The sequence below is a fragment of the Phalangium opilio genome, unplaced genomic scaffold, assembly GCF_054372755.1.
Source record: "Phalangium opilio isolate 3A_F unplaced genomic scaffold, DU_Popi_V2 ptg000092l_1, whole genome shotgun sequence".
NCBI classification, from domain to species: domain Eukaryota; kingdom Metazoa; phylum Arthropoda; class Arachnida; order Opiliones; family Phalangiidae; genus Phalangium; species Phalangium opilio.
The window spans coordinates 2,656,454-2,671,788 of NW_028324197.1; the positions used below are offsets into that span (position 1 = coordinate 2,656,454).

The 15,335-nt window shown below is 35.5% G+C and overlaps 40 non-coding genes across 40 annotated transcripts; all 40 read left to right on the forward strand.

Annotated features, from left to right (window-relative positions):
• The first annotated feature begins 467 nt into the window (after nucleotides 1-467).
• TRNAT-AGU (transfer RNA threonine (anticodon AGU)) lies at nucleotides 468-540 on the forward strand. Its single transcript has one exon. It is a non-coding gene; the product is annotated as a tRNA-Thr (tRNA).
• A 133-nt stretch (nucleotides 541-673) lies between these two features.
• Nucleotides 674-746, forward strand: TRNAA-UGC (transfer RNA alanine (anticodon UGC)). Its single transcript has one exon. It is a non-coding gene; the product is annotated as a tRNA-Ala (tRNA).
• A 405-nt stretch (nucleotides 747-1,151) lies between these two features.
• On the forward strand, nucleotides 1,152-1,224 carry TRNAT-AGU (transfer RNA threonine (anticodon AGU)). Its single transcript has one exon. It is a non-coding gene; the product is annotated as a tRNA-Thr (tRNA).
• A 339-nt stretch (nucleotides 1,225-1,563) lies between these two features.
• On the forward strand, nucleotides 1,564-1,636 carry TRNAT-AGU (transfer RNA threonine (anticodon AGU)). Its single transcript has one exon. It is a non-coding gene; the product is annotated as a tRNA-Thr (tRNA).
• A 339-nt stretch (nucleotides 1,637-1,975) lies between these two features.
• On the forward strand, nucleotides 1,976-2,048 carry TRNAN-AUU (transfer RNA asparagine (anticodon AUU)). Its single transcript has one exon. It is a non-coding gene; the product is annotated as a tRNA-Asn (tRNA).
• A 133-nt stretch (nucleotides 2,049-2,181) lies between these two features.
• TRNAT-AGU (transfer RNA threonine (anticodon AGU)) lies at nucleotides 2,182-2,254 on the forward strand. The gene has a single exon. It is a non-coding gene; the product is annotated as a tRNA-Thr (tRNA).
• A 339-nt stretch (nucleotides 2,255-2,593) lies between these two features.
• TRNAT-AGU (transfer RNA threonine (anticodon AGU)) lies at nucleotides 2,594-2,666 on the forward strand. The gene has a single exon. It is a non-coding gene; the product is annotated as a tRNA-Thr (tRNA).
• A 133-nt stretch (nucleotides 2,667-2,799) lies between these two features.
• On the forward strand, nucleotides 2,800-2,872 carry TRNAT-UGU (transfer RNA threonine (anticodon UGU)). Its single transcript has one exon. It is a non-coding gene; the product is annotated as a tRNA-Thr (tRNA).
• Nucleotides 2,873-3,243: 371 nt separating this feature from the next.
• On the forward strand, nucleotides 3,244-3,316 carry TRNAT-AGU (transfer RNA threonine (anticodon AGU)). The gene has a single exon. It is a non-coding gene; the product is annotated as a tRNA-Thr (tRNA).
• Nucleotides 3,317-3,655: 339 nt separating this feature from the next.
• TRNAT-AGU (transfer RNA threonine (anticodon AGU)) lies at nucleotides 3,656-3,728 on the forward strand. The gene has a single exon. It is a non-coding gene; the product is annotated as a tRNA-Thr (tRNA).
• A 133-nt stretch (nucleotides 3,729-3,861) lies between these two features.
• On the forward strand, nucleotides 3,862-3,934 carry TRNAT-UGU (transfer RNA threonine (anticodon UGU)). The gene has a single exon. It is a non-coding gene; the product is annotated as a tRNA-Thr (tRNA).
• Nucleotides 3,935-4,305: 371 nt separating this feature from the next.
• TRNAT-AGU (transfer RNA threonine (anticodon AGU)) lies at nucleotides 4,306-4,378 on the forward strand. The gene has a single exon. It is a non-coding gene; the product is annotated as a tRNA-Thr (tRNA).
• Nucleotides 4,379-4,511: 133 nt separating this feature from the next.
• Nucleotides 4,512-4,584, forward strand: TRNAT-UGU (transfer RNA threonine (anticodon UGU)). Its single transcript has one exon. It is a non-coding gene; the product is annotated as a tRNA-Thr (tRNA).
• Nucleotides 4,585-4,955: 371 nt separating this feature from the next.
• TRNAT-AGU (transfer RNA threonine (anticodon AGU)) lies at nucleotides 4,956-5,028 on the forward strand. Its single transcript has one exon. It is a non-coding gene; the product is annotated as a tRNA-Thr (tRNA).
• A 339-nt stretch (nucleotides 5,029-5,367) lies between these two features.
• Nucleotides 5,368-5,440, forward strand: TRNAT-AGU (transfer RNA threonine (anticodon AGU)). The gene has a single exon. It is a non-coding gene; the product is annotated as a tRNA-Thr (tRNA).
• Nucleotides 5,441-5,573: 133 nt separating this feature from the next.
• Nucleotides 5,574-5,646, forward strand: TRNAT-UGU (transfer RNA threonine (anticodon UGU)). The gene has a single exon. It is a non-coding gene; the product is annotated as a tRNA-Thr (tRNA).
• A 339-nt stretch (nucleotides 5,647-5,985) lies between these two features.
• TRNAN-AUU (transfer RNA asparagine (anticodon AUU)) lies at nucleotides 5,986-6,058 on the forward strand. Its single transcript has one exon. It is a non-coding gene; the product is annotated as a tRNA-Asn (tRNA).
• Nucleotides 6,059-6,191: 133 nt separating this feature from the next.
• TRNAT-AGU (transfer RNA threonine (anticodon AGU)) lies at nucleotides 6,192-6,264 on the forward strand. The gene has a single exon. It is a non-coding gene; the product is annotated as a tRNA-Thr (tRNA).
• A 339-nt stretch (nucleotides 6,265-6,603) lies between these two features.
• On the forward strand, nucleotides 6,604-6,676 carry TRNAT-AGU (transfer RNA threonine (anticodon AGU)). The gene has a single exon. It is a non-coding gene; the product is annotated as a tRNA-Thr (tRNA).
• A 133-nt stretch (nucleotides 6,677-6,809) lies between these two features.
• Nucleotides 6,810-6,882, forward strand: TRNAT-UGU (transfer RNA threonine (anticodon UGU)). The gene has a single exon. It is a non-coding gene; the product is annotated as a tRNA-Thr (tRNA).
• A 372-nt stretch (nucleotides 6,883-7,254) lies between these two features.
• On the forward strand, nucleotides 7,255-7,327 carry TRNAT-UGU (transfer RNA threonine (anticodon UGU)). Its single transcript has one exon. It is a non-coding gene; the product is annotated as a tRNA-Thr (tRNA).
• Nucleotides 7,328-7,667: 340 nt separating this feature from the next.
• TRNAN-AUU (transfer RNA asparagine (anticodon AUU)) lies at nucleotides 7,668-7,740 on the forward strand. The gene has a single exon. It is a non-coding gene; the product is annotated as a tRNA-Asn (tRNA).
• A 133-nt stretch (nucleotides 7,741-7,873) lies between these two features.
• TRNAT-AGU (transfer RNA threonine (anticodon AGU)) lies at nucleotides 7,874-7,946 on the forward strand. The gene has a single exon. It is a non-coding gene; the product is annotated as a tRNA-Thr (tRNA).
• A 133-nt stretch (nucleotides 7,947-8,079) lies between these two features.
• Nucleotides 8,080-8,152, forward strand: TRNAT-UGU (transfer RNA threonine (anticodon UGU)). Its single transcript has one exon. It is a non-coding gene; the product is annotated as a tRNA-Thr (tRNA).
• A 133-nt stretch (nucleotides 8,153-8,285) lies between these two features.
• Nucleotides 8,286-8,358, forward strand: TRNAT-AGU (transfer RNA threonine (anticodon AGU)). The gene has a single exon. It is a non-coding gene; the product is annotated as a tRNA-Thr (tRNA).
• A 133-nt stretch (nucleotides 8,359-8,491) lies between these two features.
• On the forward strand, nucleotides 8,492-8,564 carry TRNAT-UGU (transfer RNA threonine (anticodon UGU)). Its single transcript has one exon. It is a non-coding gene; the product is annotated as a tRNA-Thr (tRNA).
• A 372-nt stretch (nucleotides 8,565-8,936) lies between these two features.
• Nucleotides 8,937-9,009, forward strand: TRNAT-UGU (transfer RNA threonine (anticodon UGU)). The gene has a single exon. It is a non-coding gene; the product is annotated as a tRNA-Thr (tRNA).
• Nucleotides 9,010-9,983: 974 nt separating this feature from the next.
• TRNAT-AGU (transfer RNA threonine (anticodon AGU)) lies at nucleotides 9,984-10,056 on the forward strand. Its single transcript has one exon. It is a non-coding gene; the product is annotated as a tRNA-Thr (tRNA).
• A 578-nt stretch (nucleotides 10,057-10,634) lies between these two features.
• TRNAT-UGU (transfer RNA threonine (anticodon UGU)) lies at nucleotides 10,635-10,707 on the forward strand. The gene has a single exon. It is a non-coding gene; the product is annotated as a tRNA-Thr (tRNA).
• Nucleotides 10,708-10,840: 133 nt separating this feature from the next.
• Nucleotides 10,841-10,913, forward strand: TRNAT-AGU (transfer RNA threonine (anticodon AGU)). The gene has a single exon. It is a non-coding gene; the product is annotated as a tRNA-Thr (tRNA).
• A 600-nt stretch (nucleotides 10,914-11,513) lies between these two features.
• On the forward strand, nucleotides 11,514-11,586 carry TRNAT-AGU (transfer RNA threonine (anticodon AGU)). The gene has a single exon. It is a non-coding gene; the product is annotated as a tRNA-Thr (tRNA).
• A 133-nt stretch (nucleotides 11,587-11,719) lies between these two features.
• Nucleotides 11,720-11,792, forward strand: TRNAT-UGU (transfer RNA threonine (anticodon UGU)). Its single transcript has one exon. It is a non-coding gene; the product is annotated as a tRNA-Thr (tRNA).
• Nucleotides 11,793-11,959: 167 nt separating this feature from the next.
• Nucleotides 11,960-12,032, forward strand: TRNAT-UGU (transfer RNA threonine (anticodon UGU)). The gene has a single exon. It is a non-coding gene; the product is annotated as a tRNA-Thr (tRNA).
• A 577-nt stretch (nucleotides 12,033-12,609) lies between these two features.
• Nucleotides 12,610-12,682, forward strand: TRNAT-UGU (transfer RNA threonine (anticodon UGU)). The gene has a single exon. It is a non-coding gene; the product is annotated as a tRNA-Thr (tRNA).
• A 133-nt stretch (nucleotides 12,683-12,815) lies between these two features.
• Nucleotides 12,816-12,888, forward strand: TRNAT-AGU (transfer RNA threonine (anticodon AGU)). Its single transcript has one exon. It is a non-coding gene; the product is annotated as a tRNA-Thr (tRNA).
• A 372-nt stretch (nucleotides 12,889-13,260) lies between these two features.
• TRNAT-AGU (transfer RNA threonine (anticodon AGU)) lies at nucleotides 13,261-13,333 on the forward strand. The gene has a single exon. It is a non-coding gene; the product is annotated as a tRNA-Thr (tRNA).
• Nucleotides 13,334-13,705: 372 nt separating this feature from the next.
• On the forward strand, nucleotides 13,706-13,778 carry TRNAT-AGU (transfer RNA threonine (anticodon AGU)). The gene has a single exon. It is a non-coding gene; the product is annotated as a tRNA-Thr (tRNA).
• Nucleotides 13,779-14,391: 613 nt separating this feature from the next.
• Nucleotides 14,392-14,464, forward strand: TRNAT-AGU (transfer RNA threonine (anticodon AGU)). The gene has a single exon. It is a non-coding gene; the product is annotated as a tRNA-Thr (tRNA).
• A 133-nt stretch (nucleotides 14,465-14,597) lies between these two features.
• Nucleotides 14,598-14,670, forward strand: TRNAT-UGU (transfer RNA threonine (anticodon UGU)). Its single transcript has one exon. It is a non-coding gene; the product is annotated as a tRNA-Thr (tRNA).
• A 133-nt stretch (nucleotides 14,671-14,803) lies between these two features.
• TRNAT-AGU (transfer RNA threonine (anticodon AGU)) lies at nucleotides 14,804-14,876 on the forward strand. Its single transcript has one exon. It is a non-coding gene; the product is annotated as a tRNA-Thr (tRNA).
• The last annotated feature ends 459 nt before the right edge of the window (nucleotides 14,877-15,335 follow it).

The window sequence follows — 15,335 nt, forward strand, 5'->3', positions numbered from 1 at the left end:
AGTTAATTTAATTAAATTACTGGAATATTCAGCATTCATGTCGCTTCAAAGCAAGGGCTCCGTGGCTTAGTCGTTAAAGCGCCTGTCTAGTAAAAAGGAGATCATGTGTTCGATTCTCGTCGGATCATTGCTGTTATGTTACTTGATCTATATTTCGTAGCTATTAAATTTTCAAAAATTAAAACAATAGGGTAAAAATTCCGACGAGTTAATTTAGTTAAATTACAGGAATATTCAGCATTCATGTCACTTCAAAGCAATAGCTCCGTGGCTTAGTGGTTAAAGCGCCTGTATAGTAAACAGGAGATCATGAGTTCGATTCTCGTCGGAGCCTCGCTGTTAAGTTACTTGAACTAGATTTCGTAGCTCTATAATTTTGAAAAATTAAAATAATAGGGTAAAAACTCCGATGAGATAATTTAGTTAATTTACTGAAATATTCTGCATTCATATCGCTTCAAAGCAAGGGCTCCGTGGCTTAGTGGTTAAAGCGCCTGTCTAGTAAACAGGAGATCATGAGTTCGATCCTCGTCGGAGCCTCGCTGTTATGTTACTTGAACTAGATTTCGTAGCTATATAATTTTGAAAAATTAAAATAATAGGGCAAAAGTTCCCATGAGATAATTTAGTTAATTTACTGAAATACTCTGCATTCATATCGCTTCAAAGCAAGGGCTCCGTGGCTTAGTGGTTAAAGCGGCTGTCTTGCAAACAGGAGATCATGAGTTCGATTCTCGTCGGAGCCTCCCTGTTATATTACTTGAACTAGATTTCGTAGCTATTAAATTTTGAAAAATTAAAAATAATAGTTGAATTAGATATGCATATATGCAAACAATAGTGTAAAAGTTACGTTGAGATAATTTAGTTAATTTACTGAAATATTCTGCATTCATATCGCTTCAAAGCAAGGGCTCCTTGGCTTAGTGGTTAAAGCGAAAGTCTTGTAAACAGGAGATCATGTGTTCGATTCTCGTCGGAGCCTTGCTGTTATATTACTTGAACTAGATTTCGAAGCTATTAAATTTTGAAAAATTAAAAATTATAGTTGAATTAGATATGCATATATGCAAACAATAGTGTAAAAGTTCAAATGAGATAATTTAGTTAATTTAGTGAAATATTCAGCATTCATATCGCTTCAAAGCAAGGGCTCCGTGGCTTAGTGGTTAAAGCGCCTGTCTAGTAAACAGGAGATCATGAGTTCGATACTCGTCGGAGCCTTGCTGTTATGTTACTTGACCTAGATTTCGTAGCTATTAAATTTTGAAAAATTAAAACAATAGGGTAAAAATTCCGATGAGTTAATTTAATTAAATTACTGGAATATTCAGCATTCATGTCGCTTCAAAGCAAGGGCTCCGTGGCTTAGTCGTTAAAGCGCCTGTCTAGTAAAAAGGAGATCATGTGTTCGATTCTCGTCGGATCATTGCTGTTATGTTACTTGACCTAGATTTCGTAGCTATTAAATTTTGAAAAATTAAATCAATAGGGTAAAAATTGCGAGGAGTTAATTTAGTTAAACTACTGGAATATTCAGTGTTCATGTCGCTTCATAGCAAGGGCTCCGTGGCTTAGTGGTTAAAGCGCCTGTCTAGTAAACAGGAGATCATGAGTTCGATTCTCGTCGGAGCCTCGCTGTTATGTTACTTGAACTAGATTTCGTAGCTATATAATTTTGAAAAATTAAAATAATAGGGCAAAAGTTCCCATGAGATAATTTAGTTAATTTTCTGTAATATTCTGCATTCATATCGCTTCAAACCAAGGGCTCCGTGGGTTAGTGGTTAAAGCGGCTGTCTTGTAAACAGGAGATCATGAGTTCGATTCTCGTCGGAGCCTCCCTGTTATATTACTTGAACTAGATTTCGTAGCTATTAAATTTTGAAAAATTAAAACAATAGGGTAAAAATTCCAATGAGTTAATTTAATTAAATTACTGGAATATTCAGCATTCATGTCGCTTCAAAGCAAGGGCTCCGTGGCTTAGTGGTTAAAGCGCCTGTCTATTAAACAGGAGATCATGAGTTCGAGTCTCGTCGGAGCCTCGCTGTTATGTTACTTGAACTAGATTTCGTAGCTATTAAATTTTGAAAAATTAAAACATTAGGGTAAAAATTCCGATGAGTTAATTTAGTTAAATTACTGGAATATTCAGCATTCATGTCGCTTCAAAGCAAGGGCTTCGTGGCTTAGTGGTTAAAGCGCCTGTCTAGTAAACAGGAGATCATGAGTTCGATTCTCGTCGGAGCCTCGCTAATATGTTACTTGAACTAGATTTCGTAGCTATATAATTTTGAAAAATTAAAATAATAGGGCAAAAGTTCCCATGAGATAATTTAGTTAATTTACAGAAATATTCAGCATTCATATCGCTTCAAAGCAAGGGCTACGTGCCTTAGTGGTTAAAGCGCCAGTCTAGTAAACAGGAGATCATGAGTTCGATTCTCGTCGGAGCCTTGCTGTTATGTTACTTGGTCTATATTTCGTAGCTATTAAATTTTGAAAAATTAAAACAATAGGGTAAAAATTCCGAAGAGTTAATTTAGTTAAATTACAGGAATATTCAGCATTCATGTCACTTCAAAGCAATAGCTCCGTGGCTTAGTGGTTAAAGCGCCTGTCTAGTAAACAGGAGATCATGAGTTCGATTCTCGTCGGAGCCTCGCTGTTATGTTACTTGAACTAGATTTCGTAGCTATATAATTTTGAAAAATTAAAATAATAGGGCAAAAGTTCCCATGAGATAATTTAGTTAATTTACTGAAATATTCTGCATTCATATCGCTTCAAAGCAAGGGCTCCGTGGCTTAGTGGTTAAAGCGGCTGTCTTGTAAACAGGAGATCATGAGTTCGATTCTCGTCGGAGCCTCCCTGTTATATTACTTGAACTAGATTTCGTAGCTATTATTTTTGAAAAATTAAAAATAATAGTTGAATTAGATATGCATATATGCAAACAATAGTGTAAAAGTTACGTTGAGATAATTTAGTTAATTTACTGAAATATTCAGCATTCATATCGCTTCAAAGCAAGGGCTCCGTGGCTTAGTGGTTAAATCGCCTGTCTAGTAAACAGGAGATCATGAGTTCGATTCTCGTCGGAGCCTTGCTGTTATGTTACTTGACCTAGATTTCGTAACTATTAAATGTTGAAAAATTAAAACATTAGGGTAAAAATTCCGATGAGTTAATTTAGTTAAATTACTGGAATATTCAGCATTCATGTCGCTTCAAAGCAAGGGCTCCGTGGCTTAGTGGTTAAAGCGCCTGTCTAGTAGACAGGAGATCATGAGTTCGATTCTCGTCGGAGCCTCGCTAAAATGTTACTTGAACTAGATTTCGTAGCTATATAATTTTGAAAAATTAAAATAATAGGGCAAAAGTTCCCATGAGATAATTTAGTTAATTTACAGAAATATTCAGCATTCATATCGCTTCAAAGCAAGGGCTACGTGCCTTAGTGGTTAAAGCGCCAGTCTAGTAAACAGGAGATCATGAGTTCGATTCTCGTCGGAGCCTTGCTGTTATGTTACTTGGTCTATATTTCGTAGCTATTAAATTTTGAAAAATTAAAACAATAGGGTAAAAATTCCGAAGAGTTAATTTAGTTAAATTACAGGAATATTCAGCATTCATGTCACTTCAAAGCAATAGCTCCGTGGCTTAGTGGTTAAAGCGCCTGTCTAGTAAACAGGAGATCATGAGTTCGATTCTCGTCGGAGCCTCGCTGTTATGTTACTTGAACTAGATTTCGTAGCTATATAATTTTGAAAAATTAAAATAATAGGGCAAAAGTTCCCATGAGATAATTTAGTTAATTTACTGAAATATTCTGCATTCATATCGCTTCAAAGCAAGGGCTCCGTGGCTTAGTGGTTAAAGCGGCTGTCTTGTAAACAGGAGATCATGAGTTCGATTCTCGTCGGAGCCTCCCTGTTATATTACTTGAACTAGATTTCGTAGCTATTATTTTTGAAAAATTAAAAATAATAGTTGAATTAGATATGCATATATGCAAACAATAGTGTAAAAGTTACGTTGAGATAATTTAGTTAATTTACTGAAATATTCAGCATTCATATCGCTTCAAAGCAAGGGCTCCGTGGCTTAGTGGTTAAATCGCCTGTCTAGTAAACAGGAGATCATGAGTTCGATTCTCGTCTGAGCCTTGCTGTTATGTTACTTGACCTAGATTTCGTAACTATTAAATGTTGAAAAATTAAAACATTAGGGTAAAAATTCCGATGAGTTAATTTAGTTAAATTACTGGAATATTCAGCATTCATGTCGCTTCAAAGCAAGGGCTCCGTGGCTTAGTGGTTAAAGCGCCTGTCTAGTAGACAGGAGATCATGAGTTCGATTCTCGTCGGAGCCTCGCTAATATGTTACTTGAACTAGATTTCGTAGCTATATAATTTTGAAAAATTAAAATAATAGGGCAAAAGTTCCCATGAGATAATTTAGTTAATTTACAGAAATATTCTGCATTCATATCGCTTCAAAGCAAGGGCTCCGTGGCTTAGTGGTTAAAGCGGCTGTCTTGTAAACAGGAGATCATGAGTTCGATTCTCGTCGGAGCCTCCCTGTTATATTACTTGAACTAGATTTCGTAGCTATTATTTTTGAAAAATTAAAAATAATAGTTGAATTAGATATGCATATATGCAAACAATAGTGTAAAAGTTACGTTGAGATAATTTAGTTAATTTACTGAAATATTCAGCATTCATATCGCTTCAAAGCAAGGGCTCCGTGGCTTAGTGGTTAAATCGCCTGTCTAGTAAACAGGAGATCATGAGTTCGATTCTCGTCGGAGCCTTGCTGTTATGTTACTTGACCTAGATTTCGTAACTATTAAATGTTGAAAAATTAAAACATTAGGGTAAAAATTCCGATGAGTTAATTTAGTTAAATTACTGGAATATTCAGCATTCATGTCGCTTCAAAGCAAGGGCTCCGTGGCTTAGTGGTTAAAGCGCCTGTCTAGTAGACAGGAGATCATGAGTTCGATTCTCGTCGGAGCCTCGCTAATATGTTACTTGAACTAGATTTCGTAGCTATATAATTTTGAAAAATTAAAATAATAGGGCAAAAGTTCCCATGAGATAATTTAGTTAATTTACAGAAATATTCAGCATTCATATCGCTTCAAAGCAAGGGCTACGTGCCTTAGTGGTTAAAGCGCCAGTCTAGTAAACAGGAGATCATGAGTTCGATTCTCGTCGGAGCCTTGCTGTTATGTTACTTGGTCTATATTTCGTAGCTATTAAATTTTGAAAAATTAAAACAATAGGGTAAATATTCCGACGAGTTAATTTAGTTAAATTACAGGAATATTCAGCATTCATGTCACTTCAAAGCAATAGCTCCGTGGCTTAGTGGTTAAAGCGCCTGTCTAGTAAACAGGAGATCATGAGTTCGATTCTCGTCGGAGCCTCGCTGTTATGTTACTTGAACTAGATTTCGTAGCTATATAATTTTGAAAAATTAAAATAATAGGGCAAAAGTTCCCATGAGATAATTTAGTTAATTTACTGAAATATTCTGCATTCATATCGCTTCAAAGCAAGGGCTCCGTGGCTTAGTGGTTAAAGCGGCTGTCTTGTAAACAGGAGATCATGAGTTCGATTCTCGTCGGAGCCTCGCTGTTATGTTACTTGAACTAGATTTCGTAGCTATATAATTTTGAAAAATTAAAATAATAGGGCAAAAGTTCCCATGAGATAATTTAGTTAATTTACTGAAATATTCTGCATTCATATCGCTTCAAAGCAAGGGATCCGTGGGTTAGTGGTTAAAGCGGCTGTCTTGTAAACAGGAGATCATGAGTTCGATTCTCGTCGGAGCCTCCCTGTTATATTACTTGAACTAGATTTCGTAGCTATTAAATTTTGAAAAATTAAAACAATAGGGTAAAAATTCCAATGAGTTAATTTAATTAAATTACTGGAATATTCAGCATTCATGTCGCTTCAAAGCAAGGGCTCCGTGGCTTAGTGGTTAAAGCGCCTGTCTATTAAACAGGAGATCATGAGTTCGAGTCTCGTCGGAGCCTCGCTGTTATGTTACTTGAACTAGATTTCGTAGCTATTAAATTTTGAAAAATTAAAACATTAGGGTAAAAATTCCGATGAGTTAATTTAGTTAAATTACTGGAATATTCAGCATTCATGTCGCTTCAAAGCAAGGGCTCCGTGGCTTAGTGGTTAAAGCGCCTGTCTAGTAAACAGGAGATCATGAGTTCGATTCTCGTCGGAGCCTCGCTAATATGTTACTGGAACTAGATTTCGTAGCTATATAATTTTGAAAAATTAAAATAATAGGGCAAAAGTTCCCTTGAGATAATTTAGTTAATTTACAGAAATATTCAGCATTCATATCGCTTCAAAGCAAGGGCTACGTGCCTTAGTGGTTAAAGCGCCAGTCTAGTAAACAGGAGATCATGAGTTCGATTCTCGTCGGAGCCTTGCTGTTATGTTACTTGGTCTATATTTCGTAGCTATTAAATTTTGAAAAATTAAAACAATAGGGTAAAAATTCCGAAGAGTTAATTTAGTTAAATTACAGGAATATTCAGCATTCATGTCACTTCAAAGCAATAGCTCCGTGGCTTAGTGGTTAAAGCGCCTGTCTAGTAAACAGGAGATCATGAGTTCGATTCTCGTCGGAGCCTCGCTGTTATGTTACTTGAACTAGATTTCGTAGCTATATAATTTTGAAAAATTAAAATAATAGGGCAAAAGTTCCCATGAGATAATTTAGTTAATTTACTGAAATATTCTGCATTCATATCGCTTCAAAGCAAGGGCTCCGTGGCTTAGTGGTTAAAGCGGCTGTCTTGTAAACAGGAGATCATGAGTTCGATTCTCGTCGGAGCCTCCCTGTTATATTACTTGAACTAGATTTCGTAGCTATTAAATTTTGAAAAATTAAAAATAATAGTTGAATTAGATATGCATATATGCAAACAATAGTGTAAAAGTTACGTTGAGATAATTTAGTTAATTTACTGAAATATTCAGCATTCATATCGCTTCAAAGCAAGGGCTCCGTGGCTTAGTGGTTAAATCGCCTGTCTAGTAAACAGGAGATCATGAGTTCGATTCTCGTCGGAGCCTTGCTATTATGTTACTTGACCTAGATTTCGTAACTATTAAATGTTGAAAAATTGAAAAAATAGGGTAAAAATTCCGATGTGTTAATTTAGTTAAATTACTGGAATATTCAGCATTCATGTCGCTTCAAAGCAAGGGCTCCGTGGCTTAGTGGTTAAAGCGCCTGTCTTGTAAACAGGAGATGATGAGTTCGATTCGCGTCGGAGCCTCGCTGTTATGTTACTTGAACCAGATTTCGTAGCTATTAATTTTTGAAAAATTAAAACAATAGGGTAAAAATTCCGATGAGTTTATTTAGTTAATTTACTGAAATATTCAGCATTCATATCGCTTCAAAGCAAGGGCTCCTTGGCTTAGTGGTTAAAGCGCCAGGTCTAGTAAACAGGAGATCATGAGTTCGATTCTCGTCGAAGCCTTGCTGTTATATTACTTGACCTAGATTTCGTAGCTATTAAATTTTGAAAAATTAAAACAATAGGGTAAAAATTCCAATGAGTTAATTTAATTAAATTACTGGAATATTCAGCATTCATGTCGCTTCAAAGCAAGGGCTCCGTGGCTTAGTGGTTAAAGCGCCTGTCTATTAAACAGGAGATCATGAGTTCGAGTCTCGTCGGAGCCTCGCTGTTATGTTACTTGAACTAGATTTCGTAGCTATTAAATTTTGAAAAATTAAAACATTAGGGTAAAAATTCCGATGAGTTAATTTAGTTAAATTACTGGAATATTCAGCATTCATGTCGCTTCAAAGCAAGGGCTCCGTGGCTTAGTGGTTAAAGCGCCTGTCTAGTAAACAGGAGATCATGAGTTCGATTCTCGTCGGAGCCTCGCTAATATGTTACTTGAACTAGATTTCGTAGCTATATAATTTTGAAAAATTAAAATAATAGGGCAAAAGTTCCCATGAGATAATTTAGTTAATTTACTGAAATATTCTGCATTCATATCGCCTCAAAGCAAGGGCTCCGTGGCTTAGTGGTTAAAGCGGCTGTCTTGTAAACAGGAGATCATGAGTTCGATTCTCGTCGGAGCCTTGCTGTTATGTTACTTGGTCTATATTTCGTAGCTATTAAATTTTGAAAAATTAAAACAATAGGGTAAAAATTCCGACGAGTTAATTTAGTTAAATTACAGGAATATTCAGCATTCATGTCACTTCAAAGCAATAGCTCCGTGGCTTAGTGGTTAAAGCGCCTGTCTAGTAAACAGGAGATCATGAGTTCGATTCTCGTCGGAGCCTCGCTGTTATGTTACTTGAACTAGATTTCGTAGCTATATAATTTTGAAAAATTAAAATAATAGGGCAAAAGTTCCCATGAGATAATTTAGTTAATTTACTGAAATATTCTGCATTCATATCGCTTCAAAGCAAGGGCTCCGTGGCTTAGTGGTTAAAGCGGCTGTCTTGTAAACAGGAGATCATGAGTTCGATTCTCGTCGGAGCCTCCCTGTTATATTACTTGAACTAGATTTCGTAGCTATTAAATTTTGAAAAATTAAAAATAATAGTTGAATTAGATATGCATATATGCAAACAATAGTGTAAAAGTTACGTTGAGATAATTTAGTTAATTTACTGAAATATTCAGCATTCATATCGCTTCAAAGCAAGGGCTCCGTGGCTTAGTGGTTAAATCGCCTGTCTAGTAAACAGGAGATCATGAGTTCGATTCTCGTCGGAGCCTTGCTGTTATGTTACTTGACCTAGATTTCGTAACTATTAAATGTTGAAAAATTGAAACAATAGGGTAAAAATTCCGATGTGTTAATTTAGTTAAATTACTGGAATATTCAGCATTCATGTCGCTTCAAAGCAAGGGCTCCGTGGCTTAGTGGTTAAAGCGCCTGTCTTGTAAACAGGAGATCATGAGTTCGATTCGCGTCGGAGCCTCGCTGTTATGTTACTTGAACCAGATTTCGTAGCTATTAATTTTTGAAAAATTAAAACAATAGGGTAAAAATTCCGATGAGTTTATTTAGTTAATTTACTGAAATATTCAGCATTCATATCGCTTCAAAGCAAGGGCTCCTTGGCTTAGTGGTTAAAGCGCCAGGTCTAGTAAACAGGAGATCATGAGTTCGATTCTCGTCGAAGCCTTGCTGTTATATTACTTGACCTAGATTTCGTAGCTATTAAATTTTGAAAAATTAAAACAATAGGGTAAAAATTCTGAGGAGTTAATTTAGTTAAATTACTGGAATATTCAGCATTCATGTCGCTTCAAAGCAAGGGCTCCGTGGCTTAGTGGTTAAAGCGCCTGTCTAGTAAACAGGAGATCATGAACTCGATTCTCGTCGGAGCCTCGCTGTTATGTTACATGAACTAGATTTCGTAGCTATATAATTTTGAAAAATTAAAATAATAGGGCAAAAGTTCCCATGAGATAATTTAGTTTATTTACTGAAATATTCTGCATTCATATCGCTTCAAAGCAAGGGCTCCGTGGCTTAGTGGTTAAAGCGCCAGTCTTGTAAACAGGAGATAATGTGTTCGATTCTCGTCGGAGCCTTGCTGTTATATTACTTGAACTAGATTTCGAAGCTATTAAATTTTGAAAAATTAAAAATAATATTTGAAAAATTAAAAATAATATTTGAAAAATTAAAAATAATATTTGAAAAATTAAAAATAATATTTGAAAAATTAAAAATAATATTTGAAAAATTAAAAATAATATTTGAAAAATTAAAAATAATATTTGAAAAATTAAAAATAATATTTGAAAAATTAAAAATAATATTTGAAAAATTAAAAATAATATTTGATTTAGATATGCATATATGCAAACAATAGTGTGAAAGTTCCCATGAGATAATTTAGTTAATTTACTGAAATATTCAGCATTCATATCGCTTCAAGGCAAGGGCTCCGTTGCTTAGTGGTTAAAGCGCCTGTCTAGTAAACAGGAGATCATGAGTTCGATTCTCGTCGGAGCCTTGCTGTTATGTTACTTGACCTAGATTTCGTAGCTATATAATTTTGAAAAATTAAAATAATAGGGCAAAAGTTCCCATGAGATAATTTAGTTAATTTTCTGAAATATTCTGCATTCATATCGCTTCAAACCAAGGGCTCCGTGGGTTAGTGGTTAAAGCGCCTGTCTTGTAAACAGGAGATCATGTGTTCTATTCTCGTCGGAGCCTAGCTGTTATATTACTTGAACTAGATTTCGAAGCTATTAAATTTTGAAAAATTAAAAATTATAGTTGATTTAGATATGCATATATGCAAACAATAGTGTAAAAGTTCCCATGAGATAATTTAGTTAATTTACTGAAATATTCAGCATTCATATCGCTTCAAAGCAAGGGCTCCGTGGCTTAGTGGTTAAATCGCGTGTCTAGTAAACAGGAGATCATGAGTTCGATTCTCGTCGGAGCCTTGCTGTTATGTTACTTGACCAAGATTTCGTAGCTATTAAATGTTGAAAAATTGAAACAATAGGGTAAAAATTCCGATGAGTTAATTTAGTTAAATTACTGGAATATTCAGCATTCATGTCGCTTCAAAGCAAGGGCTCCGTGGCTTAGTGGTTAAAGCGCCTGTCTTGTAAACAGGAGATCATGAGTTCGATTCTCGTCGGAGCCTCGCTGTTATGTTACTTGAACCAGATTTCGTAGCTATTAATTTTTGAAAAATTAAAACAATAGGGTAAAAATTCCGATGAGTTTATTTAGTTAAATTACTGGAATATTCAGCATTCATGTCGCTTCAAAGCAAGGGCTCCGTGGCTTAGTGGTTAAAGCGCCTGTCTAGTAAACAGGAGATCATGAGTTCGATACTCGTCGGAGCCTCGCTGTTATGTTACTTGAACTAGATTTCGTAGCTATATAATTTTGAAAAATTAAAATAATAGGGCAAAAGTTCCCATGAGATAATTTAGTTAATTTACTGAAATATTCTGCATTCATTTCGCTTCAAAGCAAGGGCTCCGTGGCTTAGTGGTTAAAGCGCCAGGTCTAGTAAACAGGAGATCATGAGTTCGATTCTCGTCGAAGCCTTGCTGTTATATTACTTGACCTAGATTTCGTAGCTATTAAATTTTGAAAAATTAAAACAATAGGGTAAAAATTCTGAGGAGTTAATTTAGTTAAATTACTGGAATATTCAGCATTCATGTCGCTTCAAAGCAAGGACTCCGTGGCTTAGTGGTTAAAGCGCCTGTCTAGTAAACAGGAGATCATGAACTCGATTCTCGTCGGAGCCTCGCTGTTATGTTACATGAACTAGATTTCGAAGCTATTAATTTTTGAAAAATTTAAAATAATATTTGAAAAATTAAAAATAATATTTGATTTAAATATGCATATATGCAAACAATAGTGTAAAAGTTCCCATGAGATAATTTAGTTAATTTACTGAAATATTCAGCATTCATATCGCTTCAAAGCAAGGGCTCCGTTGCTTAGTGGTTAAAGCGCCTGTCTAGTAAACAGGAGATCATGAGTTCGATTCTCGTCGGAGCCTTGCTGTTATGTTACTTGCCCTAGATTTCGTAGCTATTAAATTTTGTAAAATTAAAACAATAGGGTAAAAATTCCGAGGAGTTAATTTAGTTAAATTACTGGAATATTCAGCATTCATGTCGCTTCAAAGCAAGGGCTCCGTGGCTTAGTGGTTAAAGCGCCTGTCTTGTAAGCAGGAGATCATGAGTTCGATTCTCGTCGGAGCCTCGCTGTTATGTTACTTGAACTAGATTTCGTAGCTATTAAATTTTGAAAAATTAAAAAATAATAGTTGATTTAGATATGCATATAAGCAAACAATAGTGTAAAAGTTCCGATGTGATAATTTAGTTAATTTACTGAAATATTCAGCATTCATATCGCTTCAAAGCAAGGGCTCCGTGGCTTAGTGGTTAAAGCGCCTGTCTTGTAAACAGGAGATCATGAGTTCGATTCTCGTCGGAGCCTCGCTGTTATGTTACTTGAACTAGATTTCGTAGCTATTAAATTTTGAAAAATTAAAACAATAGGGTAAAAATTCCGATGAGTTAATTTAGTTAAATTACTGGAATATTCAGCATTCATGTCGTTTCAAAGCGAGGGCTCCGTGGCTTAGTGGTTAAAGCGCCTGACTAGTAAACAGGAGATCATGAGTTCGATTCTCGTCGGAGCATTGCTGTTATGTTACTTGACCTAGATTTCGTAGCTATATAATTTTGAAAAATTAAAATAATAGGGCAAAAGTTCCCATGAGATAATTTAGTTAATTTACTGAAATATTCTGCATTCATATCGCTTCAAAGCAAGGGCTCCGTGGCTTAGTGGTTAAAGCGCCAGTCTTGTAAACAGGAGATCATGTGTTCGATTTTCGTCGGAGCCTTGCTGTTATATTACTTGAACTAGATTTCGAAGCTATTAAATTTTGAAAAATTAAAATTATAGTTGATTTAGATATGCATATATGCAAACAATAGTGTAAAAGTTCCCATGAGATAATTTAGTAAATTTACTGAAATATTCAGCATTCATATCGCTTCAAAGCAAGGGCTCCGTGGCTTAGTGGTTAAAGCGCCTGTCTTGTAAACAGGAGATCATGAGTTCGATTCTCGTCGGAGGCTTGCTGTTATGTTACTTGACCTAGATTTCAAAGCTATAAAATTTTGAAAAATTAAAACAATAGGGTAAAAACTCCGCTGAGTTAATTTAGTTAAATTACTGGAATATTCAGCATTCATGTCGCTTCAAAGCAAGGGCTCCGTGGCTTAGTGGTTAAAGCGCCTGTCTAGTAAACAGGAGATCATGAGTTCGATTCTCGTCGGAGCCTCGCTGTTATGTTGATTGAACTAGATTTCGTAGCTATTAAATTTTGAAAAATTAAAAATAATAGTTGATTTAGATATGCATATATGCAAACAATAGTGTAAAAGTTCCCATGAGATAATTTAGTTAAATTACTGGAATATTCAGCATTCATGTCGCTTCAAAGCAAGGGCTCCGTGGCTTAGTGGTTAAAGCGCCTGTCTAGTAAACAGGAGATCATGAGTTCGATTCTCGTCGGAGCATTGCTGTTATGTTACTTGACCTAGATTTCGTAGCTATTAAATTTTGAAAAATTAAAGCAATAGGGTAAAAATTCCGATGAGATAATTTAGTTAATTTACTGAAATATTCTGCATTCATATCGCTTCAAAGCAAGGGCTCCGTGGCTTAGTGGTTAAAGCGCCTGTCTAGTAAACAGGAGATCATGAGTTCGATTCTCGTCGGAGCCTCGCTGTTATGTTACTTGAACTAGATTTCGTAGCTATATAATTTTGAAAAATTAAAATAATAGGGCAAAAAGTTCCCATGAGATAATTTAGTTAATTTACTGAAATATTCTGCATTCATATCGCTTCAAAGCAAGGGCTCCGTGGCTTAGTGGTTAAAGCGCCAGTCTTGTAAACAGGAGATCATGTGTTCGATTTTCGTCGGAGCCTTGCTGTTATATTACTTGAACTAGATTTCGAAGCTATTAAATTTTGAAAAATTAAAATTATAGTTGATTTAGATATGCATATATGCAAACAATAGTGTAAAAGTTCCCATGAGATAATTTAGTAAATTTACTGAAATATTCAGCATTCATATCGCTTCAAAGCAAGAGCTCCGTGGCTTAGTGGTTAAAGCGCCTGTCTAGTAAACAGGAGATCATGAGTTCGATTCTCGTCGGAGCCTTGCTGTTATGTTACTTGACCTAGATTTCAAAGCTATTAAATTTTGAAAAATTAAAACAATAGGGTAAAAACTCCGATGAGTTAATTTAGTTAAATTACTGGAATATTCAGCATTCATGTCGCTTCAAAGCAAGGGCTCCGTGGCTTAGTGGTTAATGCGCCTGTCTAGTAAACAGGAGATCATGAGTTCGATTCTCGTCGGAGCCTCGCTGTTATGTTGATTGAACTAGATTTCGTAGCTATTAAATTTTGAAAAATTATAAAAATAATAGTTGATTTAGATATGCATATATGCAAACAATAGTGTAAAAGTTCCCATGAGATAATTTAGTTAATTTACTGAAATATTCTGCATTCATATCGCTTCAAACCAAGGGCTCCGTGGGTTAGTGGTTAAAGCGCCTGTCTTGTAAACAGGAGATCATGTGTTCGATTCTCGTCGGAGCCTAGCTGTTATATTACTTGAACTAGATTTCGAAGCTATTAAATTTTGAAAAATTAAAAATTATAGTTGATTTAGATATGCATATATGCAAACAATAGTGTAAAAGTTCCCATGAGATAATTTAGTTAATTTACTGTAATATTCAGCATTCATATCGCTTCAAAGCAAGGGCTCCGTGGCTTAGTGGTTAAAGCGCCTGTCTAGTAAACAGGAGATCATGAGTTCGATTCTCGTCGGAGCCTTGCTGTTATGTTACTTGACCTAGATTTCGTAGCTATTAAATGTTGAAAAATTCAAACAATAGGGTAAAAATTCCGATGAGTTAATTTAGTTAAATTATTGGAACATTCAGCATTCATGTCGCTTCAAAGCAAGGGCTCCGTGGCTTAGTGGTTAAAGCGCCTGTCTTGTAAACAGGAGATCATGAGTTCGATTCTCGTCGGAGCCTCGCTGTTATGTTACTTGAACTAGATTTCGTAGCTAATAAATTTTGTAAAATTAAAACAATAGGGTAAAAATTCCGATGAGTTTATTTAGTTAAATTACTGGAATATTCAGCATTCATGTCGCTTCAAAGCAAGGGCTCCGTGGCTTAGTGGTTAAAGCGCCTGACTAGTAAACAGGAGATCATGAGTTCGATTCTCGTCGGAGCCTCGCTGTTATGTTACTCGAACTAGATTTCGTAGCTGTATAATTTTGAAAAATTAAAATAATAGGGCAAAAGTTCCCATGAGATAATTTAGTTAATTTACTGAAATATTCTGCATTCATATCGCTTCAAGGCAAGGGCTCCGTGGCTTAGTGGTTAAAGCGCCAGTCATGTAAAAAGGAGATCATGTGTTCGATTCTCGTCGGAGCCTTGCTGTTATGTTGATTGAACTAGATTTCGTAGCTATATAATTTTGAAAAATTAAAAATTATAGTTGATTTAGATATGCATATATGCAAACAATAGTGTGAAAGTTCCCATGAGATAATTTAGTTAATTTACTGAAATATTCAGCATTCATATCGCTTCAAAGCAAGGGCTCCGTGGCTTAGTGGTTAAAGCGCCAGGTCTAGTAAACAGGAGATCATGAGTTCGATTCTCGTCGGAGCCTTGCTGTTATATTA